This window comes from Bos mutus, chromosome 3, assembly GCF_027580195.1.
Source record: "Bos mutus isolate GX-2022 chromosome 3, NWIPB_WYAK_1.1, whole genome shotgun sequence".
NCBI classification, from domain to species: Eukaryota; Metazoa; Chordata; class Mammalia; order Artiodactyla; family Bovidae; genus Bos; species Bos mutus.
Window position 1 is genome coordinate 52,688,112 of NC_091619.1, and position 20,193 is coordinate 52,708,304.

Here is a 20,193-nt window from a genome sequence, read left to right on the forward strand (position 1 = left end):
TTTTTGCCTACTACTGTCATTTCATAATAAAATATATTCTTGTTACATCTTTTTATGTTAACTGGATTTACTCCTTTTTCTTTTTCATTATAGCTTTGGTTTCCTTCTGGCAGAGATATTAAACTTGTTTGCAGTTGTACGTTTACTTACTGGTCTGCCCATCCACAAAGTCATCTTCTTGGGTGCAGGGACTGTCATAAGGAACTTTTCTTAAACACAACTAAATATACTGCCTGGCATTTAGTACATACCCAATGAATAGTTCTTGAGTTTAACTGAAGAGCTCTGTGTTTCTAATATTGCCATGATGGATTAAATTTGCTAAAGATATAATTCTTTGCTTATTATTTCACACCTACTATCTTCTAGTCTTTATATTAATGAATTAAACAGTGAGTGAATGAATGAAAGAACTGACTTCTAGTCCTTTAATATAATTTCTAGAATGACTATAAGAATGACTCTTAGATCCTTGCATGGGCTGTGCTTCTGAGTAACAACTTTGTCTATAGTAGTATGGGCACCATCAACAACCAGGTGAATGAACTAACCCTGTGTTATTCAGTTAAGATATGGCAACTGAGACTATTTCTTCTTTTCTGTGCCTCAGTGGTCATAGTTGAAAGGGGCCTGGGGCAAAAGTTAATGTTTATAAGTTTTTTTCTGAGATCTGGACAGTGGGATGCAGAATACTTTGGCTTCCTTATAAGTCCCCAGCTATATGACTCAACTAACAGAGCTAATTAGAACAAAATGTTCCTTGAAACCTGATGAAATAAAGGATTCCACTGAGTTTTAAAATGTCTTTCCAAATTTTGTTTGGCCTATCTTGTTTTTGCCTTGGAGATAAAGATAGAGGAGTACTTGGAAGATGCCTTGAAGTTGAGTCAAGGTACCAGAGCATGGCCTGGATGGTGGAGGTTTCAGCAGTGGATAGGATAAACTAAGTACCATCATTCTGAACTTGACTTCAACTTCTGAGCCTGAAATGAGATTCATACTAATAGTCAGTTCAGTTCAGTTCAGTCGCTCAGTCGTGTCTGACTCTCCTTGACCCCATGAATCACAGCACGCCAGGCCTCCCTGTCCATCACCAACTCCCGGAGTTCACTCAGACTCACATCCGTCGAGTCAGTGATGCCATCCAGCCATCTCATCCTCTGTCGTCCCCTTCTCCTCCTGCCCCCAGTCCCTCCCAGCATCAGAGTCTTTTCCAATGAGTCAACTCTTCTCATGAGGTGGCCAAAGTACTGGAGTTTCAGCTTTAGCATCATTCCTTCCAAAGAACACCCAGGGCTGATCTCCTTCAGAATGGACTGGTTGGATCTCATTGCAGGCCAAGGGACTCTCAAGAGTCTTCTCCAACACCACAGTTCAATAGCATCAATTCTTCGGCGCTCAGCCTTCTTCACAGTCCAACTCTCACATCCATACATGACCATTGGAAAAACCATAGCCTTAACTAGATGGACCTTTGTTGGCAAAGTAATATAGTGATTGTTAAGTGGCAATTGGTGATTGATATTCAATTCTTACCCTGGATAAGCTCACTGAAGAAATAGTCAAGGTTCCCCAGAAAAACTATATATAATTATAGAAATTACAGGAATTGTTTCTTCCAATTATGGAGGCCAAGTAGTACCATGCTCTGTAAGCTAGAGATAAAGAAAGTCAGTGGTATAATTCAGTTTGAGTCTGAAGGCCTGAAACAAGGGAAACTGATGGTATATAACACTCAGTCCAAGGCTGAGGGTCTAGGAGCCAGAGGGAGGCTGATATAAATGCCAATTCCTACCTCCTCCTGATGTTGAAGGATGTAGGAGGATGAAGGAACTTTGTTTTCCGTTTGTCTTTTTGTTTTATTTGATTTGTTAAGGGATTGGATGAGGCCCACTGATATTGCTGAGACTGGACCTTCTTCACTTAGTCCATTGAATCAAATGTTAATCTTTTCCAGAATCCTCCTCACAGACCTACACAGAAAAAATGTTTGCCAGTTCTCTAGGCATCCTTTAGCTCTTTGATTGTAAAATGAACAATCCCCAAATTTGAGAACCAGTGTTGGCACAAATAATTTTATACCAATTGATACCATGAAAATAATTTTCCAGCTTATAGTAAGTGCTATAACTTCCCAAGGCTCACATATGTATGTTCCTTATTCTGTGCTTTTCCTGTTCTTTACTTCCAAAAAGAGTTCATCAGAGCAGTGGTTAATAAACATAGAGTCTCAAGAAATAAAATTATGTCATTTAAAAAATATATTTCATAAAGCATATTTTACTAGTTCCTCAACAGTTGCATCTTTCAGAGAAAGGATATTTATACCTAAATGTTTTCCCCCAAATGATGTATCCTTCCAGAAGACTATCACATATTTTATTTTACCTTCCTCAGGACTTAACTATTCATTCTGCAGCCTCACACATTACAGTACCCATTTTGCTATTATAATTTTAATACATTTGTTGTATTTGGCACAATGGATAACTGATGGCACCAAGAAAGAATATCCATTTTTGTTTACTCATTCATTTATTCCTTCCATCCACAAATGTTTGTTAAACACATAATAAGGACCACAAAATCAGTCTGTAAGGCATTGTCAAATACAATATAATCTGATATAGATAAGGGGTGAGTTCTAAATTATATTTAGGTTAACCTCATTCTTTAGTGTTTTCTGTTAAGAGACTTTCCAATGTATTTATGGCATATGTACACACACACACACACACACACACACCCATGCTTTATTCCAGGGCCCACTTTTCAATTTTGCCATGGAGACAATAGGATCACAAGGAGTTATGACAATACTTTCATTAATCAGTCATTCAATAAGTATTTAGTAAACATTTAATTCACCTAACTTACGGAGAAGGCATTACTTTATTACTTTATTCCAGGGCCCACTTTTCAATTTTGCCAGGTTGCAGTCAATAGGGTGGCTAAAGTCAGTAATGACCATACTTTCATTACTTTCAGTTTTCACTTTCATGCATTTAGTAAACATTTAATCCCAGGGATGGGGAGCCTGGTAACTCTATACCAGTTGCTACTGAAGTGAAACCAGCAGCAGCAACTGCATACCAGTGCTACGAAAACCAACCACAAGCTTCTTCACTTGAGCTGCATGCCTCTTCTTTCTCTCCTGAAGTACATCCTTGACTCTTGGCCTGTGCAAAAATAATTATCCTTGTCTTTGCTGGATTAACCTAAATTTGATTTACCATAAGGTAACACTGGTTTGGATTAAAGGATGGGGTTGCAAAGAGTCGGACACGACTGAGCGACTGAACAGAACTGAACTGAACTGAAAGGCATAGGAGCTGCAATGATGCAAAGCTCCCTGGAAATGAAAGTGCTCAACCTCTTCAACTAAAGACTGTCCCTTCAGTGATCACTGATTTTCCATGTCTGCAGGTAAAAGTCCCCAAATCCAACATGTCCACCATGTATTGGACAGTTCTTTCTAAAATGGAAGTGCCTTGTCCTTGACCAACTAACAAGTGACAAAAATCTTATTCCATTTTGATAACATGCCAGAAAACCAGCTGAATAGTAATTTCCAGGTGCATTCAAAATTTTTATTCATATTCTTTACTTATGCAATGACTAAGACCCTCAAAGGGGATGATTGTCACTGGGAACCAGAAGTCACCTTTGTCCCAAACATATCTCTGCACAGTATGTGTGGTGGATCTTTGATTATATTGTGGGATCATTAGTATATGGTTTCTCAGTAAGGCTTTAAAATTTGACTCCCCAATCTCTTTAGATATAAAGTCATATGGAGGTTGCCTGGAATGGCATCTAAATTCAAGTCCCACATTTATAAAGTTGGTGAATTGGAAAGCAATTTTTTCCTTCAGGGCCCACCCATTTTGGGGGAGTGCTTAATGCTGTCTACTGCTTTAGACTCTGCAGTTGCTAGAATGAAGTCCTTGTAATTCTACAAGCTGGACATATTCTCTTAACTCTAGGCTTTTGCAGCATAATGAACAGATTTCTTAAAAAGGCATTCTTGTTTCCCCATCTGATACTCCTTACTTGTTACTTCTGTTCCTCCTCATGGTCCCCTACTGCCTAACCTCCTGAGCCTCGATGAGGTGACCACCTCCGTGCTGCAATTTGCATGTTGTCATTCCTACAGCAGCACCTTTTATATAATTGTGAAATGGAAATTGTTGTAAACTTTTGTCTCCCCTGTCTCTTGATCTCAGGTATTTGGTCTCCATCATATTTCTTTATTTCCCAAAATAGAATCCACCACACAAAAAAACTGGTGTAAGTTGAATAAATAAAGAACTGCCATTCAATTTACCATGCCTCCACTCTATTCCCTGCTCTTCAGGATTCTCAAAACACAGGCCACAGTTTAGAAACTAGTGCAGATGGGACTCCCTGAGGCAGAAAGGACATGCTCACCCATCTGAACGTGCTGTGCTGTTCTCTCTGAGGGACGGAAACTCCATGTTCCCTGTGTTCTCAAATTTCCTCCAGGTTAACTGCCAGAACTTAACCCATTGCCTTTGGCTCACAGAGTAATTGTGGTGTTTAAAATAGTAAATAAATTACCAGAATCATGAAAATCCCTCATATTTCCACCATAGTTTTTTTTTTTTTTTAATCAGTTCAGGGTGTTCTGAAATAAAATCATACTTTTCCTATGAGACCAATATCTCAGTGCATTTGATACTCACAGGTTGATAACATGGAATCTGAACACTGGTTATTGAGCCATGAAACAGAAATTCTGTAATCAGTCTTCATCTTTTCTTTCCTTCTAAAAGCGGAAGGAAGAGCACAACTGTGCTTTTCTGAGGAAAGTGAGGTAACTCTTAGTCACCTTTTCGGTTCCTCTCACTGAAATGAGAAGTCAGAACTGAGCCAGTCCTGAAACCCATAGGTCTCACCAAAGAAATGTGCTCCATGTGACATGTTTGGATGGTCTGGAAATGGGATGAAAAGGCAGGCAAAAGGTTATGTCCCCATCAATCTCTCAAGTACAGGAACCAGCAAAGGGAATATGAAACAGCACAATAATGTTGACATGGAATAGAGCTGTCTATAGACTAGGAAGGGATCAAGAGTGAGGCAAAGGACAATGAAGCTGAGTAAAAGGAATATGTATCCACTTTACAAGTTCAAGTATAACTTGTCATCTATTGTCAAAGTTTATATACACCCCAAGAAAAGGCTTCAGGCCAAAGGCCTCTCACAAACTTGAAAGCTAATCAATAATTATTGACTGAATGAAGGAATAAGAGATCTATTTCAAGTACTTTTCCACAATTTTTTGGAAGCTAGGTTCACACCTCTCCTTGCATGTGGTATTTTATACACCAAATTAGCAGCTTGACCACTCCTAGAATTCTCTCCATATTTTCTCCACTTAGTCTACAGCTTGCCTCACTGATGCTGTCTTCTCCTCTGTCAACCTAGTTTCAAACTGCACTCAGACACAGTATTTCTTTCTTTTTTTTTTTTTTAATTTTATTTTATTTTTAAACTTTACAATATTGTATATAGTTTTGCCAAATATCGAAATGAAACAGGTATACCAGCGTTCCCCATCCTGAACCCTCCACCCTCCTCCCTCCCCTCCCCTCCCTCTGAGTCGTCCCAGTGCACCAGCCCCAAGCATCCAGTATCGTGTATCGAACCTGGACTGGCGACTCGTTTCATACATGATATTGTACATGTTTGAATGCTATTCTCCCAAATCTCCCCACCCTCTCCCTCTCCCACAGAGTCCATAAGACTGATCTATACATCGGTGTCTCTTTTGCTGTCTCGTACACAGGGTTATTGTTACCATCTTTCTAAATTCCATATATATGCGTTAGTATACTGTATTGGTGTTTTTCTTTCTGGCTTACTTCACTCTGTATAATAGGTTCCAGTTTCATCCATCTCATTGGAACTGATTCAAATGTATTCTTTTTAATGGCTGAGTAATACTCCATTGTGTATATGTACCACAGCTTTCTTATCCATTCATCTGCTGATGGGCATCTAGGTTGCTTCCATGTCCTGGCTATTATAAACAGTGCTGCGATGAACATTGGGGTACACGTGTCTCTTTCCCTTCTGGTTTCCTCAGTGTGTATGCCCAGCAGTGGGATTGCTGGATCATAAAATTAACAAGGAAACACAAACGTTAAATGATACAATAGACCAGTTAGACCTAATTGATATCTATAGGACATTTCATCCCAAAACAATGAATTTCACCTTTTTCTCAAGTGCACACGGAACCTTCTCCAGGATAGATCACATCCTGGGCCATAAATCTAGCCTTGGTAAATTCAAAAATATAGAAGTCATTCCAAGCATCTTTTCTGACCACAATGCAGTAAGATTAGATCTCAATTACAGGAGAAAAACTATTAAAAATTCCAACATATGGAGGCTGAACAACAAGCTGCTGAATAACCAACAAATCACAGAAGAAATCAAGAAAGAAATCAAATTTTGCATAGAAACGAATGAAAATGAAAACACAACAACTCAAAACCTGTGGGACACTTTAAAAGCAGTGCTAAGGGGAAAGTTCATAGCAATACAGGTATACCTCAAGAAACAAGAAAAAAGTCAAATAAATAACCTAACCCTACACCTAAGGTAACTAGAAAAGGAAGAAATGAAGAACCCAGGGTTAGTAGAAGGAAAGAAATCTTAAAAATTAGGGCAGAAAGACATGCAAAAGAAACAAAAGAGACCATAGCAAAAGTCAACAAAGCCAAAAGCTGGTTCTTTGAAAGGATAAATAAAATTGAGAAACCATTAGCCAGACTCATCAAGAAACAAAGGGAGAAAAAGCAAAGCAATAAAATTAGAAATGAAAATGGAGAGATCACAACAGACAACACAGAAATACAAAGGATCATAAGAGACTACTATCAACAATTATATGCCAATAAAATGGACAGCTTGGAAGAAATGGACAAATTCTTAGAAAAGTACAACTTTCCAAAACTCGACCAAGAAGAAATAGAAAATCTTAACAGACCCATCACAAGCACGGAAATTGAAACTGTAATCAAAAATCTTCCAGCAAACAAAAGCCCATGTCCAGACGGCTTCACAGCTGAATTCTACCAAAAGTCTACCAAAAATTTAGAGAAGAGCTAACACCTATCCTGCTCAAACTCTTCCAGAAAATTGCAGAGGAAGGTAAACTTCCAAATTCATTCTATGAGGCCACCATCACCCTAATACCAAAACCTGACAAAGATCCCACAAAAAAAGAAAACTACAGGCCAATATCACTGATGAACATAGATGCAAAAATCCTTAACAAAATTCTAGCAATCAGAATCCAACAACACATTAAAAAGATCATACACCAAGACCAAGTAGGCTTTATCCCAGGGATGCAAGGATTCTTCAATATCCGCAAATCAATCAATGTTATACACCACATTAACAAATTGAAAAACAAAAACCATATGATTATCTCAATAGATGTAGAGAAAGCCTTTGAAAAAATTCAACATCTATTTATGATAAGAACTCTCCAGAAAGCAGGAATAGAAGGAACATACCTCAACATAATAAAAGCTATATATGACAAACCCACAGCAAACATTATCCTCAATGGTGAAAAATTGAAAGCATTTCCTCTAAAGTCAGGAACAAGACAAGGGTGCCCACTTTCACCATTACTATTCAACATAGTTTTGGAAATTTTGGCCACAGCAATCAGAGCAGAAAAAGAAATAAAAGGAATCCAAATTGGAAAAGAAAAAGTAAAACTCTCACTGTTTGCAGATGACATGATCCTTTACATAGAAAACCCTAAAGACTCCACCAGAAAATTACTAGAACTAATCAATGATTATAGTAAAGTTGCAGGATACAAAATCAACACACAGAAATCTCTTGCATTCCTAAACAGAGTATTTCTTAAGGAAACACTTCACTGATTAAGCAGGGATTAGGGACAGGAAACTGTGGAAAATACAAAGAAAAATAGAGGCGACCAGAACACAAGAAAGAGCTTAAGGAAGCTCAGGAGAGCTGGTAAGAGTGTCCAGTGGACTACTGCAGCATCCTCAGGCTCAGATAAAATTCTGCAACGTATGTGTACCTTGAAAATAACAAGAAGGTTAGAGCATTTAAGCAATCTCTCTGCAGCATGGGGAGGTCCCTCTGTGTCAGGCAGAGTTTCATCCCCAGGTTGGAGCAGTGAGATTCTGCAGCAGGGACAGGAGCCTCTCTCTGAGGGGAGAAATAGGACCACAGGGTCCAGTCCAGGGACATGCACAGCTGGCAGGGTATCTGCTCCTGTTCACCTCTCCCAAGCTGTCACATACTGTGAATACTAGTCACCGTTATTTCTGCCAACTTTCATGTCAACTAACAAATTCATTTTTTTAGTTCAGAAAAGAATACTTCCTGTGCTAAATCATCAACTCTTAAAGTGATGTTTTCAGATTAGGGCGAGACACATGTTCATTAACAACTCCATGGGTTTAAATTAGAGATAGCTTGAAAACACACACAGCACACTGTTTATTCTGAAATCAAATTAGAATAATGAATAATATAACAATAATATAATAATTTTTCTTCCTGATTTCCAGGAAGATAAAACACTGGATGTTGCAACTATAGCAAACAAAATTGGTTTCTGTCCAAACCAAAGGAATCAATACAATTCTCATTCCAAGCTGCCTTTCCTATATGACCTACCTTAATATTAATGTAATAACTCCCCTTATATTATGGTTATATATTATTATATGGTTATTATATTATTAATATATTATTAATCATTAATATAATATAATAACTCCCTGTTGAACACTATTGTATGACAGGCTTTGTATACCATCATTGTTTATTAAATACATGTATAATAAAAGAGTGACCAATGGATTGTGATACTCAAGAAAATATTTCTTGAATAAATGATTTTCTTTTTCAAAAGAGAAATTACTTTTTGTTGTGTATATTTTTCTACTATTATAAAATAATTTTATATTGTCATTTAAAGAATCTACAAAGTTCAGAAACACAAAATAATCTCTAATGCCATCAGTTAGTGAAAAATAAGATTAATTTTGGGGTATACAATATATGTTTCCAGCATTTTCTATCCTGATTACTGATTTATAAATTTTTCATAAATAATTTTATACCTACCATAAATTAAATTATTCTTAACCAGAATTCCAAATTTATTATGATAAATATCTTTAGTTCATCTGGAAAGGGATTTGGAGTAGAATGCAAATTCAGTTGTTTCATATTTTTGGTGCATTAAAATTTTTATCAATAGAGAAAGTCCTCATCATGGCAATTTAGAAAAGAAAGAAGACTGTCTCATTTTAGGGTAAAAATAATTCAGTTCAGTTCAGTACAGTTACTCAGTCATGTCTGACTCTTTGCGACCCCATGAATCACAGCACACCAAGCCTCCCTGTCCATCTCCAACTCCTGGAGTTCACTCAAAATCACATCCATCGAGTCAGTGATGCCATCCAGCCATCTCGTCCTCTGTCGTCTCCGTCTCCTCCTGCCTCCAATCCCTCCCAGCATCAGAGTCTTTTCCAATGAGTCAACTCTTGGCATGAGGTGGCCAAAGTACTGGAGTTTCAGCTTTAGCATCATTCCTTCCAAAGAAATCCCAGGGCTGATCTCCTTCAGAATTGACTGGTTGGATCTCCTTGCAGTCCAAGGGACTCTCAAGAGTTCTCCAACACCACAGTTCAAAAGCATCAATTCTTCGGTGCTCAGCTTTCTTCACAGTCCTACTCACACATGACCACTGGAAAAAACCATAGCCTTGACTAGACGGACCTCTGTTGGCAAAGTAATGTCTCTGCTTTTCAACATGCTATCTAGGTTGGTCATAACTTTGCTTCCAAGGAGTAAGCGTCTTTTAATTTCATGGCTGCAGTCACCATCTGCAGTGATTTTGGAGCCCCAAAAAATAAAGTCTGAAACTGTTTCCATTGTTTCCCCATCTATTTCCCATGAAGTGATGGGACCAGATGCCAAGTACATGCATATAGGTAGACTGAAAGTGACTAGTAAGTAGCATGAAATGTTACACTTTTTCTGTAGCCGAACAGGTAAGATTCTTTTGCACTGTTTTAGCTGGTATGGGACATGTTTCCCTGGGCCAACAGTGTCCTGTTTTCCAGTGAGTATGGGGCAGCACCATTTGCTATGACATCCAGAACTTCCCATGCCTTCCTTTACAGAGTTCACCCTAATCTCACTGGACAATTTAGGTAGCTACCAGTTAATTTCTCTCATCTGAAAGAATAATATAAAAAATTTCTTATCTCCCTAAGTAGAAATAGCTTTAGCCAAGAATGAACCTAGGTTAAACTCCCAAAGTGTTAGGGAGCTGAAGCTTTAGTTTTCTGGGTGGTTATTTTTCAATAGGGGTGAAGCCTAGACACTTGGAGACTTTCTCTGAGTGTTAAAGCTGCCAGTAATTTTATTTTGACCCTAGACCTTTATTCACATTTAGAAGTTTAGAGAAAAGAAACTATCCATTAGTTTCTGAAGCAAAGAGAACCTCTGAAAAGGGGATAGGGAAATGAATTTTTTCCAGTTTTTAAGCACATTCTCATTATATATAATTCACAGGAAGATTAAACTGTTTCGGAATTAGTTCTTGGTGCCTGATATAAGCAACAGATTTTATTGGTCTGGAGAAGCAACAGGTGATTTCTCAGCATTAATCCTATTTCAGCCCTGTCCTACTTTCACATTCAATTTCACTTATATTAATAGGAAATGAAAGTTGCAGGAATACTTCTCAACCCTGGGTCATGTTTGCTGACATATCATTGTCAAGTCACATGGCTAAGCATGAACTTAATGTGGAGGGGACTACACAGGGCATAAGTACTAGGAGACTTCTTCTGGTGCCACCAGTATCAATACCAAAGCTACCTGAGTGGTTGTACTAAATTTACTTAGGAACTATGTCTAAGAATTCTAGTAGCTCTGTGTCTTAGTCTACATTTCCATTTATCAGTATTGTTCATTTAGGCCATTGTAATAGGTGTGTGCTACAATATCTTAGTGATGTTAACTGATTTATCTTATGATTTTGCTATTAGATCTTTTTCAAATGTTATGATCATTTGGATACCTTCTTTTTGAAGAGCTGAATTATCATTTTCAATTTTCTATTGAGTATCTATCTTTCTAAAAGTTATTTATATGTTTATATATGGTCATTCTTCATTTATTTATGTCTTCTCATATGCAGTTTACCTTTTTCTTTTATTAAGGGTGTCTTTTGATAAACAATATATCTTAATTTTTATATAGTCAAATTTGTTAATCTTTACAACTGTTTAACACATTTTATGCCCTAAAAATACATTTCCTATCCTCAAATACTTGAAACTATTCTTTCATACTATTTTCTAGAGGCTATTGTTTTCCCTTTTATATTGAACTCTACAATCTTTCTGGAATAACTTTTTGTGTATGGTATGACGTGGAAGTCATTTTCTCATTTCTCCTTGTGGATACTCATTAGCCTAGGATCATTCATTTAAAAATCATCATTTCTGCCAGTTTTAAATGATTACTGGCTGGTCCTCAAGCTCTCAGTTGAGGCATAAGTCTCAGATAATATTTTAAATGAGCATCCACCATAGCATTAGCATTACAATTTGTTCTGTCCACACTTGCTCTTCTTATTCCCACTGATTCTCATCTTTGCCATTTAGTAGTTTATTATTTAACTCTCTCTTCAGCTAAATAGGAGGTAATTTTTCAAGTGAAGATTAGTTTTATTCATATTTATATATATTACTATTTATTTGTATATATTGCTAGATGGAAATTTGGAGACATAGAATGGAATGAAGAGCAAAGAAAGGAATTCTACTGAATTCTGTTAAGTTCTTTTGAACATCTATTGAATATCCATAGAACACTGTACCCAGCATATGAAGGCTATGTTTTAAAGCACACAAGAATATTTAGGCTGGCATATTTCTTACCCTCTGACTCTTTTTCCTCATTAAGTATGGGGATAATAAGTACCCCATATATAAGTATTGTTATGAGCCTTAAACTATACATTAATAGAAAGAGCATTGTCTTCAAAGTCAGACAGATCTAGATGGCTTCAAATTCAGGTCCAAATTCACGTTTACTAGTCTGGGACTTCTGACAATTCACAGTCTCTGAGAGCCTCAGGTTTTATCATCTGTAAAATGGGGACAAATCTAGTACTTTGCTTATATTTCTACATTTACTCTTTCTAATACTAATACCAAATGCATGGAACAAATGTTGGTGCATAGTATGGATTTGATTACATTTAGGTGCCACTGTTTTTCAATCATCTGTTGTTATATCAAAAGTGTTTGTGCATCATCTATGTACTGAGAACTTTGCTAGGTACTTTCAAAGACAGAGAAGAAAAATTGCTCTTCCCAGGTGCCTACAATCAGATTTATATGCGGGACCTTGGTAGCATGAAAAGAGTAATGAAACCACTCAAAGAATTTAACTCAAACTCAGAAAATGGATTGAACATTGAGACAAGATTATATGAATCAACACAGAGCAGGATACAGAAACATCAGTTACTTGAAGCAGAAAAAGGATTACGTGAGAAATAAGTTATAGAACCCTTCTTCCCTCCCTCCCTTCCTCACTCTGCTCTTTTCTATTACTGGTAAAGCTCTAACAGGGGAACAAGATATTTCTCAAACTTATTTGGCCATGAAATATTTTTATCAAGGAACATTCCAGAGGCTCACTGTTCAGTAGAATGACCTTTGGGGAATCCTGGCTTAGACCTCCTGATGTAGAGCACAGAGGCCTTTAAACAGCTAGAAGACCGTGAAAAGAATAAGTCAAAATCCCATGGAAGTCCTCAATCAAAAGAGCTCAAGTGAAAGAAAGTGAAAGTGAAAGTCATTCAGTTGTGTCTGACTCTTTGGGACCCTATGGACTATACAGTCCATGGAATTCTCCAGGCCAGAATATTGGAGTGGGTAGCTTTTCCCTTCTCTAGGGGATCTTCCCAACCCAGGGATCAAACCCAGGTCTGCTGCATTGCAGGCAGATTCTTTACCAGCTGAGCCACAAGGGAAGCCCCAAAGAGCCCAAGGACTACAAACTCAAGCTGCCTAATTATTATATGCAATAGGTAATAATATGTAAAGAGTTTGGCCTAGGAAGCAATTGATAAATAAGAAACATTATTATTACTGTTGTTCACTTGGCAACAACAGAGGTATTAAGTGAGGTAGTTGATAGCATGGGTTCTGGAGAAAGACTTTTGGGGTTCAATCATACTTACTACCTTGTGGTTTTAGCACATTATTAAATCTCTCTAATATTGTGGTAAAAGTAAATAATATTGTGGTAAAAATATTGTGGTATAAGACTAAGAGGGGATAATGTATGTATAGATGTTGTCACTGGGTATGAATCAAGTGTGCAAAAAATGGAATATAACCTCATTTTTTATTATTTATTAGGCACTAAGTGCCAGTACTAGGATTAAGTATGGAGAAAAAAAAAAATGTATGACACAGTCATTCCCCTGGAGAACTTACAGTTCTCACTTACTAAACACAAGTAACCAGCTACATTGTGACTGAATCTAACTGGACCTAGAAAATCATTATAGTAGGTTTTCTCATCCTAATACTTTTCAAACTGTCTCCAAACAAGAAATAAACAGCATTATTTTAATTGATCCAATGGATCTTTCTCTGATTTTTCTTTTCAGCAGTCTCTAAGATGTTTTCTAATTATAAAATTTAAAGGTTCCAGTTGAGAAATCATGTCACGCTCTCTCACTAGCATAGCTCTTGCATTTCCTTTGTAGCCTTAGATTCTACTTTCAGTTTCAGTGCTGTCTATTTCTTTGCAGACATTGCCTGATAGTTTCACTTTCTTATCATTGGGTGAGGAAAATCTGAGAAGCCCCAGGAGATTGGAGGGATAAAATAAAGCCCAAATTGCCAGTGAGAGAGAAAAGTGAAAGCAAACTCAGAAGAAACACGAAGAGGACAAGCTCTTCTAACCTTCCAGTTGAGGCAGCTTTCTGCTCACCTCTACAGGATCTCTCCACCGGGTAAGACTGAGGCTGGGTGGGAAGAGATTTATGGGAGGCAGCACACTTTCTCTAAAGCAATCATACCAAGACAGGCTGCGCAGAGCCTGATCTGTCATGAGTTCAGATGAAAGTCTGATGTTGGGCAGCAGGGTGTCCTCTAAGTGCCCACTGCTGAGCTCTGTGTTGAATTAGGTTCCAGCAGAGGCAGAGTCTAAACTGAGAGCCAGGAATGCTTCAAGATTCTTTCTTGATACTTTATTAAAGTGTCTTTATTTTTTATAAAACCCACTAACTAAAGCTCAGAGTTCATTTCTGTCTTTATTGCAAACTTTCAAAGTGCTAGAACTTGGGGTCTACAAAAAAAGGCTACAGGTTATTGTAATTTGGGAGCTTACAAATCTTTGTGCAGCCACTTTTTCTGGTCAGTAACTGATTGATTCTCATTTTATGAAAGTGCTATGTCTCATGTTAAAACCAGACAATCTTCTTGCCAGCAGTCCTGGTGGGCCACTGTTATAAGAGGAAATGAGTACAGTACTATCATAGGAAAAAAAAAAATTTTTTTTAGCCACCCCTAGAGAAATGGGAAGCCAGACAGGTGGCAAGACTAGCATCATATAAGATTCCAGTCTTCAGCCAGAAGTCAGAAGTAATCAACTATAATAGAAGCAATCATGCTTTCTTATAGGATAAGAATAAAAACCAGCATCCCTTAGTCTGTCTTTGTTGATATCTCAAAAAGTTAATAAAAGTTTTATCATGATCACTTCCAGTTACAGGGATTGAGACATTGAAGTTAACAAGGTAAGTAGGGCATTACTAAAAGAAAACTTCAATTTCTCTTAATGCTATAAAATTATCAAATCATCAAGTCCTGGTTAAAGAGGTCATGACTAAAATCATCTAAATAAATACTTTATATAGAACAGAATTCAGAGAGGAAACATGATCATTTATAAGATCATGTTTCATAAGAGTAGCTTCATTACCTGAGGTAATTAAAAGCAATATGCCAGTTGATATATACGGAGATAATAAATGAATGGATCTTCAAAACCAAGGAGGTCAAAATTTGGTAACATAATTAAGTGAAATATAGAGTGTTAACAAAAATTTCAGAAACTATGACCTGATTAAAATGAAGAGGTGTTTTACTCAAGGTTTATTAGGACTGCAGCCTGGGAGACAAGTTCAAGAAACACTTAAAAACTTGTGTTCCTCTTGACTACAAAGTAGAAAAAGTTTATAAAGGTCAAAACTAAGACCAGTTATTTACAATTCTGTGTTAAGGATTATAATTAAGGCAAAAAGTAAGGCCCTGAATTGGTTACTGAATTGATTTTAAATTGGTTTAAATCGCTGAAATGGTTTTAAAGTTCCCCAAGGTGGGGGGAGGAAGGAATCCTGAACCATAAAGTTGCAAGTAGCAGATGTTGTCCCAAATACAGCTGATGCTGTCCTTAGGTGTGATACAGGTCAGAGAAAATTCAAGCTTTTCATGGTGCTAGGATATGTCTTAGACTAAATTCTTAATGGCACTCAACACTAGTTTTATATGTCTGAACTATGATTACTCCATTGTAATTTTAATCTGTCATGAAGAGTGAGATTCAGATTAGAGGTATCAGTCTTGGACCAAAACACATGAATTCAGATGCAGATCAATGGTTAAGAACCAGTGAGTCACTAGACAGGTGGACTATGGCAGCTCAGCAGTGCCTGTCCCTGAGAGGAGGAAGCCACTGGGGACTCTGAGTCTCAGTCTGATCCAGAGTTTGCCCAGGAACAGACTTGGGAGAAACCAGGTCCAAGACTGGGTTAGGATGGCATGTGTTTCACATTATATAAATGTTTGACATAATATTCCCCAGGAGCAGGCTGCCTGTTATATATGCTTGAGGTGAGACAGCTCAGGGTGTCCTGTCCAAATATTAAAATTTGAAGGTGAGAAGCTTTGAAGGGAAATTTTGTAATGAAGTCAGAAGATGTGAGATACAAGGAAAAGAAATCTCCATGTTATGGAAATGTGATACAAGCTGAGCCAGTGGAAATGCAGTCTGGTATACCCTTCTTCTGGCAAAAAATTTGGCAATAAGCAACAAAAGTATATACTCTTGCCTTTTGACAGCACAACACTTCATTCCCGGGAATCTATTCTGAAGAAACAGCTGCAACAATATGAAAGCAGGGTTATTCATTGCAGCACTGTAATTGAAAAACACTAGAAGCAATCTAAGTGCCCACACAAAGGAGTGGTTAAGTAAACTATGGTATATACATTTAATGGAGTAGGCACCCATCAAAAAGAATGAGCAAGCTTTCTGTGAAGTGATATAGAGTGATTTCCATATATTTGTAAAATGTGATCTTTCTTATTAAACATGTGAATAAGAAAATATATCTGATTTATGGAAAGAATATCTAGGAAATATCAACCAGAAACTAATGAGATGGGTTTATTTTCAGAGAATGGGTGATTATGAGGTAGTAAGAATAGAAATCCCATGGGCAGAGGAGCCTGGTGGGCTACATGGGGTCGCACAGAGTTGAACACTACTGAGCTTTCAAGAATAGAAGGGTGGAACAGGAATGGAGTGACCAGATGAAGAAAAAGTGACATTTCTCTGAGTATACCTTTTTGGAAAGCTCTGACTCTCACAACTACATAATGTTTCACATACTCAAAAAATAATCACATACTAAAATTAGCCAAGATATGAAATAAGTGAAAATGTCAGTCACTTAGTCATGTCCGACTCTTTGCAACCTTATGGACTGTAGCTTGCCAGACTCCTCTGTCCATGGAATTCTCCAAACAAGAATAGTGGAGTGGGTAGCCATTTCTTTCTCTGGGGGATCTTCCCAACCCAGGACTGAAGTCAGGTCTCCCACATGGCAGGTAGATTCTGAGCTACCACAGAAGCCCAACCAAGATGTGGGGGAGTCCTAAATAAAGCACAAATAGTAACAAATGAAACTGACTGTGTTACAAATGAATAAACTAACAGCTCAAGAGGATGAGAAAGGAAAGAACTAATCTAAGAATTTCAGAATACAGTGTTTTGACTATATATATTAGATTAAAGACAAAAACAACTGTATCTTAATAATGCACTTTAATTAGTAAATCTATTTATCACCAAGATATGGATTAGCAACTTTGAAACTACTTTATACATATACTAGGACTGAGCACATAAGCAAATTTATGATACTAAGAGCTGTGGCTTTCATAGTCAGAGTATGGAGTTAAAGGTAAAGCTTGAGTAATTCCTGTTGTGTTGAACTGCAATAAGAAACATGAGCAGTATATAACATAGGGAGTCCAGCCTGGCACACTGTGACAACCTAGAGGGGTGGGATGGTGGGGTGAGAGCAAGGGTCAGAAGGGAGGGGATATGTATGTGCTTATGAATGATTCATGCTGTTATACAGCAGAAACCAACACAACATTGTAAAGCAATTATCCTCCAATTAAAAACATCAGCAGGAAATTAAGGCTGTATACAGAAAGACAGAAATAAATACAGATGTATCTACACGTGCTACTATTCATACATGTATTTCTGAATTTGGCCCACTGAGGGGACCTAGAAATAAGGTACACACCTAGAGTTATATCCTGGCATCAAAGTTCTGTTATCCAAAGAAAGGAATCAGGGTTTCTGGGAGAAATGGCCAAATCTAGAGCTAACTCAGACAAAGTACAAGATGGACCAGGAATACCTTGTGGTGCCACAAAGTAAAAAAGTGCTTAGAATATGATGGAAGCATGGCCAAACGACCCAGGAGCCAGGTCGAAGAAGCTCTCAAAGAACAAATCTGGGGCAAATTAAGCAATAAGTAAATAATAATTTGTTTGTTGTTGTTTAGTCACTCAGTTGTGTCTGACCTTTTTGTGACCCTGTGGACTATAGCCTCCCAGGTTCCTCTGTCCATGGGATTTTCCAGGCAAGAATACTGGAGTAGGTTACCATTTCCTTCTCCCTGGATCTTTCCGACCCAGGGTTTGAATGTGACTTTCCTTCTTGGCAGGCAGATTCTTTACTTCTGAGCCACAAGGGAATGATAGTAAAGTACTAAACCCCACAGAATAAAATAAAATAAATATCTATGAGTCTATACTGATACAACTAAATAATTAAATGAGGGAAAAAAAATAGAGAAGAAGGGATAGCTCTTATTTGAAGTAGAACCTCAGCTAATGTTGAAGGAATGGTGAAGTACAAATAACCTACAGTCAAGCACCACAGTAATAACTGTTATAAGCAGGAATCATTATTAGTGGATGTTAAAATCAGTACTGAAAAAATGATATGAAACTTTGAGGAGAATATATCTGCAGTCTCAAAATATATCTCCCCATGTTAACTTTTTTAATTACAAGGAGGTAACTGTAACTTTAAAGTGGAGAAATCTGGCAGGCAACACCTAAACTCAGTGAGCAGAGTTAACATCACAGCACCAGAGTATGTTCTCTAGACATTATGAAACCTTTGATATGATACACCGAGACTGGCAGAACATCACAACCATGGCATTCTTGCCAAAAAAGGGAAAAATATAACCTCAATCTAATTATGAGGAACCATAAGAAAAACCCAAACAGAGGGATATTTTGCAAAATGACAGGCCAATACTCTTCTAACATGACAATGTCATGAAAGACAAAATAAAAATGAAGAACTGCCAATGATGAGAGAAGACTAAACGAAGGTAATGAGTGAATGTGACAAAGGATTCTGAATTGCATCCTGGATCAGAAAAGGACACTAGGAACAAAAGGAAAGAAAGGACAAAAACAACTAGGACAAAAGGAAAACTGATGACATGGGGAAAAGTGTATAGCTTAGTTAATAGTATTGTTTCAATCTGAAAGTCCTCTTTCAATCATTGTCTGTGGTTACATAAGATATTAATAGCAGGGTAGCTGGGGAAATGGCATTTGGAAGTTCTCTGTAGCCAATGTATGCTTCTGTGTAAGGGTAATCTCCTTCAAAATAAAGTTATTTTAAAAGAGACCAGTGGGCTAGTCTATAGTACAAGATTAAAGAAGCCATTGGGCTTTTTTTTTAATTTATTTTTTTATTTTTAAACTTTACAAAATTGTATCAGTTTTGCCAAATATCAAAATGAATCCGCCACAGGTATACATGTGTTCCTCATCCTGAACCCTCCCCCCTCCTCCCTCCCCATACCATCCCTCTGGGTTGTCCCAGTGCTCTAGCCCCAAGCATCCAGTATGTGCATCGAACCTGGACTGGCATCTCGTTTCATACATGATATTTTACATGTTTCAATGCCATTCTCCCAAATCTTCCCACCCTCTCCCTCTCCCAGAGAGTCTATAAGACTGTTCTATACATCAGTGTCTCTTTTGCTGTCTCGTATACAGGGTTACTGTTACCATCTTTCTAAATTCCATATATATGTGTTAGTATACTGTATTGGTGTTTTTCCTTCTGGCTTACTTCACTCTGTATAATAGGCACCAGTTTCATCCACCTCATTAGAACTGATTCAAATGTATTCTTTTTAATGGCTGAGTAATACTCCATTGTGTATATGTACCACTGCTTTCTTATCCATTCATCTGCTGATGGACATCTAGATTGCTTCCATGTCCTGGCTATTATAAACAGTGCTGCGATGAACATTGGGGTACATGTGTCTCTTTCCCCTTCTGGTTTCCTCAGTGTGTATGCCCAGCAGTGGGATTGCTGGATCATAAGGCAGTTCTATTTCCAGTTTTTTAAGGAATCTCCACACTGTTCTCCATAATGGCTGTACTAGTTTGCATTCCCACCAACAGTGTAAGAGGGTTCCCTTTTCTCCACACCCTCTCCAGCATTTATTATTTGTAGACTTTTGGATCGCAGCCATTCTGACTGGTGTGAAATGGTACCTCATAGTGGTTTTGATTTGCATTTCTCTGATAATGAGTGATGTTGAGCATCTTTTTCATGTGTTTGTTAGCCATCTGTATGTCTTCTTTGGAGAAATGTCTATTTAGTTCTTTGGCCCAATTTTTGATTGGGTCATTTATTTTTCTGGAGTTGAGCTGTAGGAGTTGCTTGTATATTTTTGAGATTAGTTGTTTGTCAGTTGCTTCATTTGCTATTATT

General features: G+C 37.5%; 1 protein-coding gene across 1 annotated transcript in view; it reads left to right on the forward strand.

The window, feature by feature from the left end:
• Nucleotides 1–13,869: 13,869 nt before the first annotated feature.
• Nucleotides 13,870–20,193, forward strand: part of GBP2 (guanylate binding protein 2) — a 34,300-nt gene continuing 27,976 nt past the window's right edge. The window contains 1 exon segment of the mRNA XM_070367740.1: nt 13,870–14,086. The gene's annotated coding sequence lies outside the window, so the exon portion shown is untranslated.